Raw genomic sequence first — 19,726 nt, forward strand, 5'->3', positions numbered from 1 at the left:
GACACTTAACCGACTGAGCCATCCAGGTGCCCCTGTTTTTTCTTTTTTAAAATGAATGGAGGAGGGGCGCCTGGGTGGCTTAGTCGGTTAAGCGTCCGACTTTCGCTTAGGTCATGATCTCGCGGTTTGTGGGTTCGGGCCCCGCGTCGGGCTCTGTGCTGACTGCCAGCTCAGAGCCTGGAGCCTATTTCAGTCTGTGACTCCCTCTCTCTCTGACCCTCCCCTGCTCATGCTGTCTCTCTCTCTCTCCTAGAAATAAATAAAAACATTTAAAAAAAAATAAAATGAATGGAGGAGAAAAGATAAATGAACACTTTTTGTTTTCCTTAAATGTTAGGCTGAGGTGTTTGCTATGTTCATTCATTCACTGAGTAGGAATCTAGTACTTCCTATGAACCATTCTCTTTCCTCTAAAGGCATACAGTCTAGTTGGGAAAGGATAAACAAAGAAAAAACTGTGAATTAATAATTTAATTGCTTCATTGGGCATCATATTTCATGTGCACTGTGAGTATATGAAGAAGGACACTTAAGCTGACTTACTGCATTACAGTAGGCATTATTAATGACCTCATACATTTTGGGATAAACTTGAAAGGTTGTACAGAAATTTTCTAGCTGGATAGATTAGGCAAGAGTATTTCAGGCAGAAAGGACAATGTGTGCAAAGCCATGGATATATAATAGAACATCATAACTTCCTAGAATATTTGCCATTTAAAATAATAACACAAAATAAATATAAAATCTCAAAAACAAAAACAAAAAACAAAGAATAGTCTTGTATATAAATCCCTGTACTTACTCTTTTCTGAATTTCCCTGTGGTACTATTTCCCTTCAGCCTAAAGAACTCACCATAACAGTACTTGAAATGTAGGTGTGGTGGCAATGAATACACTTTGTTTTCCACTATTTGAAAATATCTTTCACTTTCATTCATGGAATATATTTAGAGGGGGGATACAAATTTCTTAGTTAATGGATTTTTTTCCCTGTCAGGGCTTCCTTGGTGTCTGATGAGAAATTGTAATCATTCAAACAGTTGTTGACAAGAAACATTACAAGCTTTTAAAACACGTGAAAGACAGAAACTTAGCCAAAATGACAAAATGGAGGAATTCTACCCACAAGAAATTTCAAGAAGAAATCACAGCCAGAGACTTGTTCAAAACAGATATAAACAATATATCTGAACAAGAATTTAGAGCAACAATTGTAAGACTACTAGCTGGGCTTGAAAAAAGCATAGAAGACACCAGAGAAACCATTGCTGCAGTGATCAAAGACCTAAGAACTGGTCAGGATGAATTTAAAAATCCTATAACTAAGATGGAAGTGACACTGGATACAGTGACAGGACGAAGAAGCAGAGGAGAGAACAGAAGAAACAGAAGATACTATTATGGAAAATAATGAATCTGAAAAAAAAAGAGGGAAAGGAGATTACTAGAGCATGAGGGGAGACTTAGAGAACTAAGTGATTCCATGAAATGAAACAATATCCATATCATAGGAGTCCCATAAGAAGAGCAGTGAGAAAAAAGAGCAAAAGGTTTATTTGAACAAATTATAGCTGAGAACTTCTTTTATCTGGGGAAGGAAACAGGCTTCCAAATTCAAGAGGCACAGAGGACTCCCCTTCAGAATCAGTGAAAACACGTCAACACTATGACTGTTTATAGTGAAACTGGCAACATACGAAGATAAAGAGAATTCTGAAAGCAGCTGGGGACAAAAGGTCCTTCACCTACAAGAGTAGACACATAAGGTTAGTAGCAGATGCATTCACTGAAACTTGGCAGGCCGGCAGGGAGTGGCAGGAAATATTTAATGTGCTGAATAAGAAAAATATGCAGCTAAGGATCTTTTATCCAGCAAGGCTGTCATCCAGAACAGAGGGAGAGATAAAGACTTTCCCAGACAAACAAAAACTACAGGATTTCGTGACCAGTAAAACAACCTTACAAAAAATTTTAAGGGGGACTCTAAGTGGAGGGGAAAAAAAAGACCAAAGCAACAACGACTACAAAGGACCAGAGAACATCACCAGAAACACCAACTCTACAGGTAATCCAATGGCACTAAATTCATTCTTTCAATAAGCACTCTGGATGTAAATGGACTAAATGCTCCAATCAAAAGACATAACGTAACAGAATGAATTAAGAAAAAAGATCCATCTATATGCTGCCTACAAGAGATTCATTTTAGACCTAAGGACACCTGCAGATTGACAGTGAGGAGATGGAGAAACATCTATCATGCTACTTGATGTCAAAAGAAAGCCAGTGTAGCCATACTTATATCAGACAAACTAGACTTTAAAATAAACAGTTGTTAAATGTAATGTGCCATTTTCACAGAAATAATGATTCCATGATTTTCCCTTTATCTTTGGCTTTTGACTGTTTGAGCATGATGACCTAAGTAGGATTTTCTTCAAATTTATTCTGTTTGGGGTTCATGAAACTATGGAATCTTTAAACTAACCCCTTTAAGCAATTGGAAGTTTCTGGTCATTATTTCTTGAGATCCTTGTTTTCTGTCCTTTTCTCTTTCTCTCCTCTTTCTTTAACTATATTTACACACATTAGACCCTTTGAAATTGTTTCATATATCTGTGAGTCTCTGTTTTTCTTCCTGTTAAGATCACATACTTTTTATTGATCCATCTTCAAGTTACTGCCTTCAGAGGAAAGCTGCAAAAAATGGAAACTTACCATGTTCCTTATGTTTCTTGTGCAGATTTCAACTTTGCTCCAAATACTGCCTGTTTTTGTTTTGTCTTCAGAGTGTCAGATAGTTGGTTTATATTTTGTCTAGATTTTCTAATTTTCTAACTCATTTTTTTTATTTTAGAGAGAGACGGGTGGAGGAGCAAAGGGAGACACACACACACACACACACACATACACAGAGAGAGAGAGAGAGAGAGAGAGAGAGAGAGACTTGAGCAGGCTTCATGCTCAGCATAGAGCCAGATGTGAGGCTTGAACTCCAGACCCTGGTTCAATGACCTGAGCCTAAGTCAAGAGTCAGTCACTCGGGGCGCCTGGGTGGCTTAGTCGGTTAAGTGTCTGACTTTCGCTTAGGTCATGATCTCGCGGTTCGTGGGTTCGAGCCCCGCGTCGGGCTCTGTGCTGACTGCCAGCTCAGAGCCTGGAGCCTGTTTCAGTCTGTGACTCCCTCTCTCTGACCCTCCCTGCTCACGCTGTCTCTCTCTCTCTCTCCTAGAAGTGAATAAAACATTAAAAAAAAAATTAAAAAAAAAATTAAAAAAAAAAAAAAGTCAGTCACTCAACTGACTGAGCCACCCAAGTGCCCCCAGATTTTCTAACTCTTATTTTCAGCAAGATCAGGTTCTTGGGTCTTCATTTCCTCATGCAGTAAGCAGAAATGAAGGGTATTATTTTACTTTGCATCAGCACAGATTTAATTCAATGCCTTACAATTTATGTAATCATATTCATAGTCCTCAATGAATTAATAATAATAATGACCTAAAGTCTGCAAAAAATAATTAATGAAAGATTAAAAACTGTTCATTCTACTAGACTTCTTAATGAAGAAGATAACTCATACATTTACAAAATTTTTTATTGATTTACTCCTAGTTAACTAAAAAGATCTTTCTGAATTTCCAATGCCTTGGTTTCTTTATCAGTCAAAAAAAAAAAGGTTAAAAAAAAGACTATGTTAAGTTTGTCCTGAAAAATACTCTACTGTTATATATAGTATTGCTTGCAAAAAAGTTGTGTGGTTACATTTATACAGGATTGCAGGATTAAACAAAGTTGAATAGGGTTCTTTTCTACAATATTCGTCAAAGCTTTTAATATGCTAATATATTAGGAGTTTCTGAAAAGAGGACAAGATCAATGTTACTTTTTTTTGAGAGAGAGAGAGAGAGAGAGAGAGAATCTTAAGCAGGTCCCATGCTCAGCACAGAGCCTGACTTGAGGCTCCATCCCACAACCCTGGGATCACCTCCTGAGTCAACATCAAGAGTTGGATGCTCAACAGACTAAGCTACTCAGGCACCCCAATATTATTTATTTTTGCTTTTGTCTCAGGCTTTAAGATGCCTGAGCAAGCAACTGTTACTGATCCTTGATCTTTTATTCTTCATGGAGTTTTCCCCCATTAATATGTCTTTTAAATGCTGCAATAAAATATTTTTTATCTTGATTACTGAGTTTTTTGGTGCCTCTTATGCCTCGCCTGCCTCCCTCTGGATGTCAGTGTAACCACATCTCTACTGGACAGTGCTGGTCTAGAAAAACTCTCATACATCTCTGTACTCAAGAGGACATGTACACGAACGTCTGTGGTCACCTTGTTTGTCCTCACAAATTTAGAAATAACCTCTGTGTTTATCAACAAGATAATCAGTAGCTAGTCTCCATGCAATAAAATTCTCTTTCATACAGAAGTAAGATGAATAAATTAATGCTACATACATAAGCAAGGAGAAATCTTCAATACATTCAGAGTATGTTAAAAAAATACAGGTTGTAGAATATCATATAAAGTGCGGTACCAATCAGTGAATGTTTTAAAAATTCCACAAAAAATAATTATTTATGATATACATATGCGGTAAAAGTATAAAAACACAGGCATGATAACAAACCCATCTCAGAATAACTGTTGTCTCTGGGAATGGAAGAAGGGAAATGAGATTAAGAAAAGTTATATTAGAGACTTCAACTATATGATTAATTTGTTTTAAACAAAAGATTGGGAGCTAAATGGCAAATTGCCAGGATTTGTTTTCTGCCAGTGGGCACCTAGATCTATCTTGTGTTATTATTCCCCATAGTTTTCTCTATATTAAAAATAGATCACCATAACAAGTAAATGAGAAAAATACATTGTGTGAGATAGTTTTTTTTTTCTTGAGACCGTTTTTAAAAAGACGAAGTTTTGGGGCGCCTGGGTGGATTAGTCGGTTAAGCGTCCGACTTTCGCTTAGGTCATGATCTCGCGGTTCGTGGGTTCGAGCCCCACGTCGGGCTCTGTGCTGACTGCCAGCTCAGAGCCTGGAGCCTGTTTCAGTCTGTGACTCCCTCTCTCTCTGACCCTCCCCTGATCACGCTGTCTCTCTCTCTCTCCTAGAAATAAATAAAAAACATTTTTAAAAATTTATAAAAAGACTGTTTCAACGACTTGTTGAAGCTGTTGTGATTGAACAAAAGTATAGGGCTGGTTCTATTCCCTCCATGAGCTGGAAATACAGCCAGGTGTAGTGGTAGACGCTAAAGCTTAGGAGAGGGATGAAATCCTAACTTGCCTGTTTTTTAGCTGTGTAAACTTGAGCAATGTCGTCAGATTTTCGTTTTCATGTCTGTGAAATAAGGATCATAATATTTGTCTTAAGGGTCAGAGTGACAACTGTCAAATGACTGGCACAGCTGACATTCTATAAACTGCAGGCTTATGTACATTAGTGCAGATTTTCCTTCTCTTCCTTTATACTTCGGACCTTCTGGGTACCTTCTGCTTTTGTCCTTCCTTCAAAGTCAAGGAAAGAGAAATATCTGCTCAAATGAGAATAAAACCACAAGCACACCTGTCTTTGTACCCAAGAAAAGCAAATAGCTTCTAACACACTCAATATGTACATTTCAGCAGAATGAAATGTAATTGAAACTTTACTGTATAATGACACTAACACTTGCCCAACTGATCTCACTGAGAAGCTATGAACACTAATTCTGTGAGGAGTAAGAAAGCCTTTTCTGAACTCTAATGGATTCTTAGTTTTTCTGCAGTAGTCAGTAGGGGGAGCTTTTCCTCATTTTGGCAGGTTTGACGTGGAAAACACATAGCCACAGGGGCCTCTGAAACCAAGAGCTGGAACTGCAGAGATACTGGGTATTTATTATCAGGATGACCTTAAACCAGTTCCCAATGAATAACAGGTAGCTATCGGAATTGAAAAGGATCTTCAATGTGATTGTCTCATGTATTCCTCACAGATAAGTTAAAATGAGGTAAGATATTCCTAAGGTATACAGCATTCTGTTTATTGGGGTGCTCTGAGGACAGATAAAAATACCAGAGTCCCTTCCTTTGTTGGTTAGTCCACACAACCATTTACCCACGTGGACATTAACCCTTCCGTCCAGTCAAAAGGGAAGGCAAACCATAAAAGAGAACCTCCTATGTGTCAAGGATTATGTTAGAATTATTTTACGTACAGTTTTCCATGTAACCAGATTATTATTTATGTGCTAGGTGCTGTACTTACGGATATTAAGGTGAATGTGGCATAATCTCTGAATCAGAAGTGTACTAGAGTAACTGGGGCAATATTATATGTATACAAATAACTAATACAAGTCACAACACACAAAAATACAATGTTCAAAGAAAATGCTACAGAAATCAGAAAAAGATATGTCAGACAGGAACCAGCATTAGGAAACAAAGAAGGAAGACTTTGAACTGGTTAGGAGTGATCACACAAAGCCTGTGCACAGGACGGGGTGAAGAACATATCAGATGGAGGAAAACAGTGAATAAATGCATGAAAGAGGGAAAACTCAGGCTGGGAGAGAATTATCACAAAATCTGAGGATGGGATTAGACTCATGCACCCATTCCTTTCATGGAATGACTTCATTATGGTCTAGAGAGGAATCCTTCTATCTTCAGTATCCAATCAACCCCAAAATAGTGGGTTTCCTACACTTAGACACCTATAGCTTTGATTGTATGAAACAACATGCCTAGAACAGAGCTAAAACTGTTCATATTGTGAATTTATTCCTTTCTTAAAGTTTAATATTAGGGCCTCTACTTTTTCTCCTTGGGTGGAGACTTGGGAGCACTTTAAGTTCTTGGAACCTGGAAACACTAGGCAACTTGGAGATGTCATATTTATAGACTTTATTTTACAACCAGCAAGATGTAGAGTCAAACATGGCAGCGCCATTAGGATGTCACTTCTTCCCTCTCACAGCTTCCATGATCTGTGCCCTCACTGTCCTCCTGTCACCGGGATAATGTGTCCCCTTTCCTCAGCCTCCACCAAGACACTGATTATTCAGCATCCCCCATGATCTTTATCTTCAAGTCTCTTCTCTATCGAGTTTTCCTTCCCCAACTAAAAACATGATCAAGCCCCCCTCATTAAAGTATAAAAACCATCAAACTCTTTCTTGATGCTAAATCCTTGCTATTTTTATCAATCACCATCCATTCTTTATAATCAAGTTCTTGACAGAGTTCATCTACATGCCCTTTCTATTTCCTCTTGTCCAAATCACTATTTAGCCTACTGCGTCTTGGATTCTATCCCTCCACTGAAATGGCTCTCATAGTGTTAATTATCTATTGCTGTGTAACAAATAACTTCAATATGTACCAGTTTATAACAACAAATATTTGCTTTCTTACAGGAACCAGGATTTTGAAAGTGGCTTACCTGGGCGGTGCTGGCTCAGGATTTCTCAAGCTTGCAAAAGCTTCCAGAAGAGCTACAATCAATCAGGGGTCAACTGAGACTGGAGAAGACATCCACATTCCTTCCCATGGTTGTTGGCAACCCTTGGTTCTTACTGGCTATTGTTCAGAGGCTTTAGTTCTCACCATGTGAGCCTTCTCCATGGGGGTTCTCACAACATGGAAGTTTGCTTCTCAAAGACCAAGAGACCAGAGAGACATGCACTTAAAATTTTTTTAAACGTTTTTTATTTATTTCTGAGAGAGAGAGATAGTGTGAGCAGGGGAGAGTCAGAAAGAGAGGGAGATAAAGAATCTGAGGCAGGCTCCAGGCTCTGAACTAGCTGTCAGCACAGAGCCTGACACGGGGCTTGAACCCATGAACCTGAGATCATGACCTGAGCTGAAGTTGGCCGCTTAACTGACTGAGCCACCCAGGTGCCCCATGAGAGACACACACTTAAGAAGGTGCCCCAGTCCTTTATAACCCAAACTTAGAAGTGACATACCATCTCTTCCATCACATGCTATCTGTCACACAAACCACCCCTGGCATGATGTGAGAGGGACCATACAGGGTTGGGTCAGTGGGGTTGATCTATCAGTCTGTCCACCATGCTCACTAAGGTCACCACTGAGGACCTACTAATGGCCAAATTCAGCGGACACTTTCTTGTCCTTACCAAGTATTATGGGCTGCATGTTTGTGTCCCATCCCTCCCAATTCATGTGTTGAAGCCTTAATGTCCACTGTGATGATTTTAAGAGGTGGGTCTTTTGTGAGGTGATCAGGTCATGAAGGTGGAACCCTTATGATGGGAAAAGAAGAGACCTGAGAGAACTTACTTCCTCTCTCCCTCTCCCTCTAGCACATGAAGACATAACCAGGAAGAGGGTCCTTACCAGGAACTGAATTGACTGACCTTAATCTTAGGACTTCCCAGTCTTCATAACTGTAAGAAATACATTTCTGTTGTTTAAAACCACCAGACTATGGTAGTTTTGTTACAGCAGCCCAAATGGACTAAGATACCAAGTAAAAGATTTGCTTTGGTGTAGCACTCCAGTCCACCTGACCCCTCCCTCTGTAGCCTCCTCTTTTCTCTAGGTGGTTGTGATTTCTCCCTTTTGGTTTTCCTCCTACTTCTTGATCTGCTAATTCTCAGTCTCCACTCTTCCCTTCAGTTTGCCTCGTAGGTATGGATTCACTCCTCAGGTGAATGCCCTTGTGCCCCTGATTGCCCTTTGCCCAAATTGGTGGTTCCAAGCTGAACTCATGTTCCCCTTTTCATACGTTGTCTTCCTGTGGTCACCTTATCAGTGACTCTTCTTGGACCTCACCTGCTCCCCAACATCAGAGGTCTTAGCAATGTCAGAATGATTGACTTAATTGGAGTTTGCAAACTATGGAGCCCCAGGAATATTTTACTTGTTTAAACTAAGTTGTGTCTACAATAAATGAAAGAATTTTTTTAAAAACCCAGATCATCTACTTTTGAAACCTGAATTTTTATGTAACAACACAAAGTGGGAGCTGAGTGGCAGCTACTCCACTTATTCTAAGCATGTACTATCTATTTGGCTGTGAAGTTTACAATGGTCCCCACTGCTACCTACTGACCTCTAAGAAGGCCCCTAGAATGTTTTGCTTTTACATTTTATTTTATTTTTTTATTACCTGCACAGACCTTGTAGTAAAGTGTGTTATAGATTTGTCTACAAACATCCTGGTGCTTCTTTATTAAAAAAAATGTTGCAGAATTATTCATTGCCTTTCCAAAAATATAGACACTATTGCAATAGTATAGGAAATGCAGGCTTTACCTTGCTCTACCCCAACCTCTAAATAAAGGAAAGTGACATCAAATTTCCTATGAATGAAGACCGGCTCCTTTTAGTATCAGTGATAGCTCCTTTTTGCCCTTGCTGTTGTTTATCATAAACATGGCAAATAAGCTGCCTGATTTGCTTTTGGGTATACAGCGTTTATGAAGGGAACTTAGAGCCTCTTTGGTCCAAGGACTATGGAAAGACTGACCTGAGCTCAATGATCAAAGTCACTTAAGTTTGCTCAGTGATTCTTGCTCTCTTGGCCAGACACATTTATTTCAGTTGGATGGATTCTTTCTGCTTAAATCTCTCCAGGTCATCAGTTTTGTTAGGAGATAGGTGTCACTTTTCTACACCACAGAATTATTCCAGTCGGGTGGAGTCAAGGCCCCTGGGGAAGCTGGGCAATCACCCACCTTTCATGCAGACTCAGCTTCTTCCTGAGTTGCCTCCAGGTAAGGGATGGAACCAGGCTTTGCAAAAACAGGGTTTGGTCACCTTAGCTCCACGTCACCAGGGTCCCAAGAGCATACACGTGAGCCTGAAAACCTGCTTCTTTATAAATGAAACAGAAAACGATGTTTTTGAAACCTCTACACAAAAATGTACTATATTATGAAATCAGAGATGAATAACATATAGGGACGATTATAAACAAGGAAAACTGCTCTGAAATGATAGATGGTTTGTTCAATCCGTTTCAGTTCCTTGATAACATTTTGCAGGTGTAATCAGGGTTCTGTTCTGCTAAAGCTAGGCCACAAATTACCTTGTCTGCCAGCAGTTTGCTGGTTGGATTTACAACCATATTTTTCCACATATAAAGATCCCTAGGAATCTAATTTTTTCAGGGATTTTCATTTCCTTACAAAGTTTATGTACTGCTTCCCACTTTTATTTCATAAAATAGGGGGGCACATTTTAAAACTAGGTTGTTTTAAAAGGTCTGTGTATAATATTCTTTTCTTTTTCACTATACTAAGCTATATTATATAAATAAAAACATGGTGTGAGCCAAATACATTCATATTTCAACACAATAGGGCTTCTCTGCAAGCCATGAAATTTAAGTATCCTATCGAATGAATTCAATTCCACATTGAATTCCCCTCTCTGAGCCACCATGTTTCTGAGATTTTATTACTTCTGGCAATAGAAGAAACTGGTCAGTCTTACAGTAATTCATTCTGGACACGGAGAGGAGTAAAACCTGGTCTCTTCAAGTCAATTGAAGCCAAATAATTAAGTTACTCCCATATGGTACAACTCACTGCTTTAACCTCAAAGTCTTCCGGCACATTATTAAAAATAGGGTTTGAGAGCGTCAAAACAATTTGGCCATTTGCTTCAGTTTCCATTTTATTTTGGAAGGATCTCCTTTGGCTGAGTAAGGACAAAGTTGACTCTTTATGCAAGAAGAAACTGGGATAAGAGAAGCAGAAAAAGCAGAAAGGGAAAGTAACTACATATTGGGGTAAGGGAGAGGGAAAGGAAACATTTATTGAGAACTGACTATAACAGGCATTTTGTATATTTTATCCCATTTAATGTCACAAACCCCTGATAAGTAGGTATTGTGTCACATGATTTGAGACTTAGAGAGACTGGTGGGCTAACTCCCAAACCCATGTTCTTTCCATCACTACCTGGAGAATAAGAAAAAGTGAGAATAAACACGTTTGAAGGATTATGACCCAATCACTGCAGGGATTTGATAGGAAATTGGTGCAAGCGATGTGTAGGGCTTGAGGAATTTGGGCTGAGGATGACAGACTGAGATGTTATCATTTTAAAAGGCAGAGAATCAAATACAAGTTCCAGAGAGGTCTGGCAAAGTTCCTAAAGGCCTAGGCTTATGTCTTGATCATTTGGAGTGTTTCATGGTTCCTTGATTTAGCCTGGTGGTGGATTTAGCCTGGTGATTTAGTGAGTGACAGAGAAGGCAGTAAGTTTTATCCATGAGGAGCAGGAAGTGGACAGGTGCCAGACATGATCTGGCTTATGTGTTAAGAGAAAGACTGCCTGCTTTGTGGACAACAGACAATAAGGGCTTACATATAGAACTAAGCCAACCAGCCAGTGGGTAGGGCGGGGGTCCAAGTAAGGTAGGGTGGTGGCAAGAACCAGAGTGTTAGGGTGGAGAGAGTGAGGAGTGGTTGGATTTATATCATCTTTTTTAAAAATAGAGCTTATATCTGGCTAATGGGTTGATATAAGGTGTGAGGCAAAGATGCAAAGTCAAGGACAATGTCAAGTTGTTTATTTAGTCTGAGAAATTGAGTGAAACTATGATGGGAAAACATCAGTACAAATATCAGAAGCATTTTTGAAAAGCTAAAAAGAGAATTAACTCCAGTGTGGTATATAATAACTTTTATGTATCTGTTAGTCATTTAAGGGATAATTTTAGAAAGACGGTTGTACAAGTCTGAAGATACTATATAGGAGTAAGATATTAGGGCTGGTAGTCTACATAGAAATATATAGCATTTAAATTTTTTTTCATTTATTTTAGAGAGACAGAGCACAAGCAGGGGAGGTGCAGAGAAAGGCAGAGAGAGTCTTAAGCAGGCTCCACACTTGGTAAAGAGCTTGATATGAGGCTTGATCCCACAACCCTGTGGTCATGACCTGAGCTGAAGTCACAAGTCGATGCTCAACCAACTGAGCCACCCGGGCACCCCAGAATTGTATAGAGTTTAAGTCCATGAAATTGGGTAAGATCACTATGGGAGTGAGCATGGAGAGAGGAGAGGAGACGTTCATGGATCTAGGGTCACTCTGGCCTTTGTATTAAGAATCACCACAAGACCATCTTGGAGCCATCCACAGCTTTCTCTTACAACCTGCATCCAATTTAGCGAACAAATCTCTCTTCTAACCACATCCATAGCTATCATCCCAGTCCCAGCTGCCATGAACACTTCCTTGATGGTGACAGTCCATTGTCTGACTTCGTTGTGGCAGCCTAGACCGACTAATACAGATGGTAGTGACTTCTTGCAGTGCCTGATCTCTGGGTAACAGTCCCTCTCTTCCCTCTCACCACTCCAAGAATCTAGTCCTTTTAATACTTTTAAATAGTATCTCCTGTATTAAATCCCCTTGTGCTGAAAGTACCTAAGGTGACCTCCGCTTTTCTGAGTAAATCCTGACCAATACAGTATTTGCTACCAAGGCTGATAATGGCACATTACTTTCAGAATGATAATGGCACATCAAACTGCATTCACTGATATAGGTGCAACAGCCAGAGATTTTGAAAGCTCTATGGGATCTTGAGCAGCTGGCATGGTTACTTTCAGTTCGCTTGTTTAGTTGACTGAAGTTGAACTCAGCAGTGGCCCAATTCAATGAAGCTGAGATGCCATGGTTGTAGTGGAAAAGAAGGAATCCAAAGACTTATGGAGACAAGGGTTGGGATACATTTTTTTGGGTGTGATTCTCTCCCATTCCACTATGTCCCTAAGAGGACCCAACACATTGAAAAAAATGCACTGATGAGTGAAACACCAAATGTAATGCACTCTGCGCAGTCTGTCTCTTGCTAGCTGGGGGTCAAGGTAATAGAGGCCACCATTACAAAGCACCTCTGAGTGGCTGAGACCAAGCAGCAGTGCTTAAGTGCTTAAGACAACATGGGCCCAGCTCCTGAAATGGTCAGGAGGAATAGGACAGCAATCTGAATGTGGTGACTCATTGTGGCTATTTGATCAGTGTTTTGGGGACTGGTAAATGGGCATCCAACTGAAGTGGTAAAGATAGTGAGACACATCTGATATCTGGACAGTAGGCCTTGAGCTTGTGTAGTCCCAGTAGCACTGTGTCCTCTCACCTGAACCCTCTCAAGCCAATTCATTGACTTGGAGCCTCTTGAATGAAGGAGAGACTGAGTCTTTCTGAAGAAGGAGCTGTGACACTACCACAGTCACATAGTGTAAACACTCCTCCACAAGGATCTGCATCCATGTATCAAGATGATGGTGAATTGAGGAAAGAGAAATAACAATGTCTTTAGGAATTGTAGTCAGCAAATCAAAATTCATGTTAATTCCTGGAGACCTGAAATGCACCCATGGTCTATGAGAGTTGGGGCTTATGGAAGCTGGGTGATAAATGGAGTATGGGTCTAAATCCATCTTACAGCAGGCCTACTAAGTCTGGATTTCCCACGGGTTGTTTCCCAAGTTCCTGAATGCATGATTGGAATAGACCATCTGGAACTGGCAACACCACCACGTTGGCTCCCTGACTTATAGCCTGAGGGCTATTAACGTAGGAAGATCCAAGCAGAAGCCACTGGGACTTCCTCTCCCTACCAATACCTGGGTGAACTGCAGTAGTTAGCACTATCCCCAAAGACTTGAAAGACGCAGGGACAGTGATTCCTTCTACATCCTCACTTGTCTGTTGACCTGGCTGGAAGGCAGCAGGGTTTTGGAGAATGACTGCATTTTTGCAAACTTAATGGATGTGATTCCAATTGCAGCAGCAATATAGCTGGAGTGGGTGCCATGGGAGACTGAGCCACCTGCTCATAAAACTTATTTATGTTTCAGAACATTTTCTATTCAATTTGGCATGCTGCTGTGCATGTCCAGTGCTATAAACTGGGATTCAGATAATACCCAGCTCATAAGGAGCAATGGTGATTAAAGTGTCCCTTGGGCTCCATGGTCAGGCATTCAGTCTCAGTCAGGGCTCAATGATAAGTCAGAAGCTGTTTCTCAGAGGGTAGGAGACAATCAAAGAGGAGGGCATGGCCTTGCTCCCAAACCTGAGGGGTCTGTATTGCTCCTGGGGCTTCCCAGAGAGTCCATATAGTATCCTTATCTGCTACAGAGCCTGTGAGCATCATGAGATCTGGGTTATAATGCCCAAGTGGCTGGGCAGCTTTCACTAATTGGACTAATTGCAGAGGATTTTCTTCCTCTTGGCCTACTTCAAATCTGGCAATCCTATGGGTTTGTCGTAAATGAGTCAGAGTAACTGACGCATTTCACTGTGGTATGTGTGTAGCAGGATCTTACATTTCAATTTGCCCAGGCCAGTCCCAGTTGGTTTTGAAGATAAAATTTCAGCTAACACTGAGTCCTTAATGTCTTTTTCCCCTGGACAGCCACTTTCACTCTTATATAGATCTCCACCATTTTATTCTCCTGGAAAAATACTTTGACTCTTTTTTCTTTCTAGTTTTTATTGAAAAATAATTGACATACATCATTGTAGAAATTTAAGGTATATGGCATGATGGTTTGATTTACATGAATAGTGGTTCCCCAATCCATGGAGGATGTGTTCGAGACTTCCAGTGGATGCCTGAAATTGGGGATAGTACTGAACCCCATATGTGCTATGTTGTTTTCTATACATATATGCCTATGATAGAGCTTAATTTACAAATTAGACAGGTAAGAGATTACCATAGTATTATTGTAGAGTAATAACAATAAAATAATAACAAATAGAACAATTATAGTAATACTCTAAGAAAAATTAGGTGAATGTGGTCCCTTTCTCTATCTAAGCAGCTTATTGTACTGTACTCGCTCTTCTTCTTGTGATGATGTGAGATGATAAAAAGCCTATGTGATGAGATGAAAGGAGATGAATGACGCAAGTATTGTGACACCAATTTAGGTTACTACTGACCTTCTCATGGTATGTCAGGAGGAGGATCATCTGCCTCTAGACCATGAGTAACTGAAACCACAGACAGCAAAGGTGCAGGTAAGGGGAGACTTTGTCCTGAGTATTTACTCTGCTATGTGCTGAGGACATAAATAAGTCATAGTCTCTCTTGTCCAAGGGGATAGCTCAGTGGAAGAATTAGACACACAGACAACTGTGGTATAGAACTACATATATAATGATGTAGGTGTGTACTAAGCTCAGTGACACAGCGGCAGAGGCAAGGCACAGGAAAAGTTTCACAGACAGGGGCTGATGGAGCTGAGCCGTGAGGTGCTCTTTGGAAGATAAGAGTGAAAACTGCAGATAAGAGGTGAATGCTGTATCGTGAAATGATTACCACAGTGGGTTCAGCTAACATCCATCTTCTCATATAGATACAATAAAAAGAAGAGAAAGGAAAAAAAGGAAAACAGGTTTTTCCTTGTGATGAGAACTCTCAGGATTTATTCTCTTAACAACTTTTCCTATATATCGCATGGCAGTGTCAGCTGTAGTCATCATGTCAGTACATCACATCCCGAGTGCTTGTTCATCTTATGACTGGAAGTGTGTACCTTTTAACAACCTTCCCCCAATTCCTCCTCCCCTCACCCTCCACCTCTGGAAACCACAGGTCTGCAGAAGTCTGATCTCTTTTCCCATAAGTTTGTTTTTTTGTTTTTGCTTTTGTCTTTTTATTCCACACATGAGAGATCATACTGTACCTGCCTTTCTCTATCAGACTTGTTTCACTTACCTCATCCACATTGTGACAAATGAAAGGATTTCCTCATTTTTTATTTCTGAATAATATTCTATCTATCTATCTATCTATCTATCTATCTATCTATCTGTCTGTCTATCTATCATCTATCTATCTATCATCATCATCATCTGTCTATCTATTTATCATCTATCTCACAACTTCTTCATTCATCCATCAGTGGACACTTACACTGTTTCTATGTCTTTGCTATTGCAAATAATGTTGCTATGAACATGGTGGGGGGTGTTCAGATATCTTTTCAAGTTAATGAAGTTACTGTTTTCACTTCTTTGGATGTATTTCCAGATGTAGAATTGTTGGGTCATATGGTAGCTCTACTTTTTAATTTTTTGAACATCCTCTAAACTGTTTTCCATGATGGCTGTGCCAATTTATAATCCCAGCAAAAGTGCACAAGGATTCCCCTTTCTCCACATCTACACCAGTCCTTGTTACCTCTTGTCTTTTTGATGATGGCCATTCAAACAGGCATGAGGTGATATTTCATTGTGGTTTTAATTTGCACTTCCCTGATGACTAGTGATGTTGAGCATCTTTTCATGTACCTGTTGGCCTTTAGTTGTCTTTAGTTTGCCCATTTTAAAATTGGATTATTATTATTATTTTTCTTACTGAGTTGAAGAGTTCTTTACATATTTTGGGTTTAAACCCCTCGTCACATGTATGATTTGCAAATATATTTTCCCATTCCATAGGTTATCTTTTCATGTTGTCAGTGGTTTCTTTTGCTGTGCAGAAGTTTTTAGTTCAATAAGTCTCTCTTGTTTCTTTTTGATTTTGTTGTTTGTGCTTTCATTGTCATATCCAAAAAATCCTTATCAAGATCCCTGTCAAGGAGCTTTATTCCTATGTTTTCTTCTAGGAGTTTCTCATGGCTTCAGGTCTTATATTTAAGTCTTTAATCCATTTTGACTTAACTATTGTGAGTAATATAAGAGAAGAGTCTAGTTTCATTCTTTTACACGTGAATATTATGTAATTATATAATATAATTACCCCAGAACTATTCCTTGAAGAAACTTTTTCTCCATTGAGTATTCTTGGCTCCTTTGTTGAATATTAGTTGACTACATAGGCTTGGGTTTCTTTCTGGGCTCTCAATTCTCTTCCATTGACCTATTTGTCTATTTTTATGCCAGCACTATACTGTTTTGCTAACTATAGCTTTGTAGTATAGCTTGAAATCAGGAAATGTGATACCTCCTGAATTTTTCATTTCATCAAGAAATTAGGATTTTTAACCTGATGACTCAGGTTCTTTCATGATTTCATATAAATTGTAGGAGTGTCTTTTTATACTTCTGTAGAAATGTCGTTGGAATCTTGATAGGGATTACATTGAATCTAGAGATGGCTTTGGTAATATTGGCATTTTAACAATATTGGTTCTTTTTTTAAGTTTAAAATTTTTAAAAATTTATTTTTGAGAGAGATAGAGATAGATAGAGAAAGCAGGGGAGGGGCAGGGAGAGGGATCAGAGAATCCCAAGTAGGCTCTATTCTGTGAGCCCAGAGCCAGAAGCAGGGCTCAAACCCATGAACCATGAGATCATGACCTGAAGCAAAACTAAGAGTCAGATGCTTAACCAACTGAGCCACTCAGGTGTCCCTAACAATGTTGGTCCTTTTAATCCATGAACATGGAGCATCTTTCCATTTATTTGTACCTTCTTTGATTTCTTTAATCAATGTCTTATAATTTTCAGAGTATAAATCTTTCATCTTCTTAAATTTATTCCCGGGTATTTTATTATTTTTGATGCTTTTATAAATGAAGCTGATTTCTTTTTCAGAAATTATGTTTTTACTTATTTTTATACATTAATTTTGTATTCTGCAACTTTACTGAATTCATTGATTAGATCTAACGGCTTTTTGATGTCTTTAGGATTTTCTATGTAAAAAATAAATCATGTCATCTACAAATAGAGACAATTTACTTCTTTTTATTACTTTTTCATTCACAAATACTCCAGCTATACATTTAGTACTGTGTTGAATAGGAGTGATGAGAGTGGGTACCTTCCTGATCTTAGAGAAAAAGTTTTCAACCTTTAACCATGGAGTACGATGTTAAATATGGGCTTATCATATATGGCCTTTATTATGTTGAGATATGTTTGATTTATGCCTAATTTGTTAAGAACGTTTATCATTACTGGATGTTGACTTTCGACTTTGACTCATTTATAGAGTTACAATATATTACTCCCTTGGACAAATGCTGTGAACACTTATAGATCTTTAATATTTACTGGGGAAATATGTCCTCTTTTGCATGTATGCTATCAGCCCCCATTTCAAATAGCATATTTAGAAAGTATCTAATTTTATGAAAGCAAAATCTAATCCCACCATCGTGCTGAGTATCATGAGATCCGATCTCCCCTTCCAGGGCCTCTTCCCTTGATGACATCAAGGAAATTCTCAGAGGATTTTGGATTATATTTATAAAGGAAAGAAACACTAATGTGTTCAGTGTGTGGTAGTCAATGCCTTAAGCTAATAAACACTCAACCATCTGCCTTTCTGCAGAGAAGGTTTTGCAAATAAGAGTCTTTTATTTTGTTTTGTTTTTTAATTTCAAGCCTAGGGTTTTATATTTCCGCATCAGTCTCCACTTGCCATTTCTATGCAGATGCTTTTCCAGACTTAGAGTATGGAAAGTCTTGATTAAAGAATTAAATGTAAGCATCCAACTTACCAGCATTTTTATTAAGGCCACACAATGGCAGCATACACAGGACCCCACTCTATAGTCATTTTCCCTATAGATAGAATGAAGGATATAGATATGGATGCCAGACAAAAGTTACAATGAAAGGAGAGAAGGCAGCTGGGAGAGGTGGGGATTTGTAAGAAGGGAAAGTGACAGAGAAAGGGTAGGGAAAAAGAGCTACTGAGACTAAACCATCCTGATCATTTTCCACCTACAGAGTCAGGCATTCAAGAGGAAAATGATTTGCTTGAAAGGTAACACACCACCTACATCAGGCAGGAAAGGAGACTCAGAGTAGGTGATGTGGGTCTGTTCTACTTGCTGTCCTACCATGGGAAAGTGATTGTCCCATCAGTGTGAAACCTCACCTTGCCAGCTCTTGTTCTCACTTCTCCTCATGGACCAGTGGCCTCCTGAGAAGCACATGCTTGACCTCTGCTGATATCTTACCTATCCATTCAGTTACTCTGTGCTTTTTTCTCTGTCTTCCTCTCCTCCTCTGGTTCCACACAGGGCTGTGTGGAAAAGCATATCCAAGACTTCCGACATCTTCTGAGCTGTTTCTCTCTATTTCTGTCACCCCCAGAATTCTGGTGGCCAAAGCTGATTTGTATTCTTCCTATTAACCATAGCTAGCACCGCACAGAACCATATTAGTGCCAGGGGCCAAAAGAAAACTGTGTACCCCTATACACATGTTTTTACCTATCTTTAAGTGTTATTTCTAGAACATTAAGAAGTTGAAGGAACATTGAAAATTTGATAAGCAAGTACATTAAAACGCATTATTTTACGTTTAAATATTTTATTTATATCCCCTGAAAGACTTTATTATTGTTTTACTTTCTTGTCTTTGATGGAAGGAAAGTCATCAATAATCTCTCCAAAAACTACTTCTGGAAAAAACTAACCATCAAAACTATGCCTCAGCATGAAACTATTGGATCCTGTCTTTATTTAAAATTTTCATATTTTGTTTATCATTTGGCATTAATTTTGATTTAATTTTTTAAACGTTTATTTATTTTTGAGAGAGAGAGAGAGACAGAGGTGTGAGTAGGAGAGGGGCAGAGAGAAGGAGATCCTAAGCTGGCTCTGTGGCAACAGCAGACTGCCGGATGTCGGGTTTGAACCCACAATATGTGAGGTCATGAAATGAACCATGAGATCATGACCTGAGCTGAAGTTGGATACTTAATCTACTGAGCCATCCAGGTGCCCCTAATTTTGATTTAAAAAGATACTGCACTACAATAGTTTTTATGT

The 19,726-nt window shown here is 39.2% G+C and overlaps 1 protein-coding gene across 2 annotated transcripts in view; it reads left to right on the plus strand.

Moving 5' to 3' along the window:
- The first annotated feature begins 7,411 nt into the window (after positions 1 to 7,411).
- The window catches only part of LOC120227286 (xanthine dehydrogenase/oxidase-like), an 83,854-nt gene continuing 71,539 nt past the window's right edge, over positions 7,412 to 19,726 (plus strand). The window contains exons 1-2 of one of the 2 annotated variants that reach the window (XM_039225426.1): positions 7,412 to 7,601; positions 8,321 to 8,406. The gene's annotated coding sequence lies outside the window, so the exon portion shown is untranslated. The remainder of the gene's footprint in view (positions 7,602 to 8,320; positions 8,407 to 19,726) is intronic. The other variant, XM_039225424.1, reaches the window with a different exon arrangement.

Source organism: Hyaena hyaena, unplaced genomic scaffold (assembly GCF_003009895.1).
Source record: "Hyaena hyaena isolate Hyena2069 unplaced genomic scaffold, ASM300989v1 scaffold_2251, whole genome shotgun sequence".
NCBI classification, from domain to species: domain Eukaryota; kingdom Metazoa; phylum Chordata; class Mammalia; order Carnivora; family Hyaenidae; genus Hyaena; species Hyaena hyaena.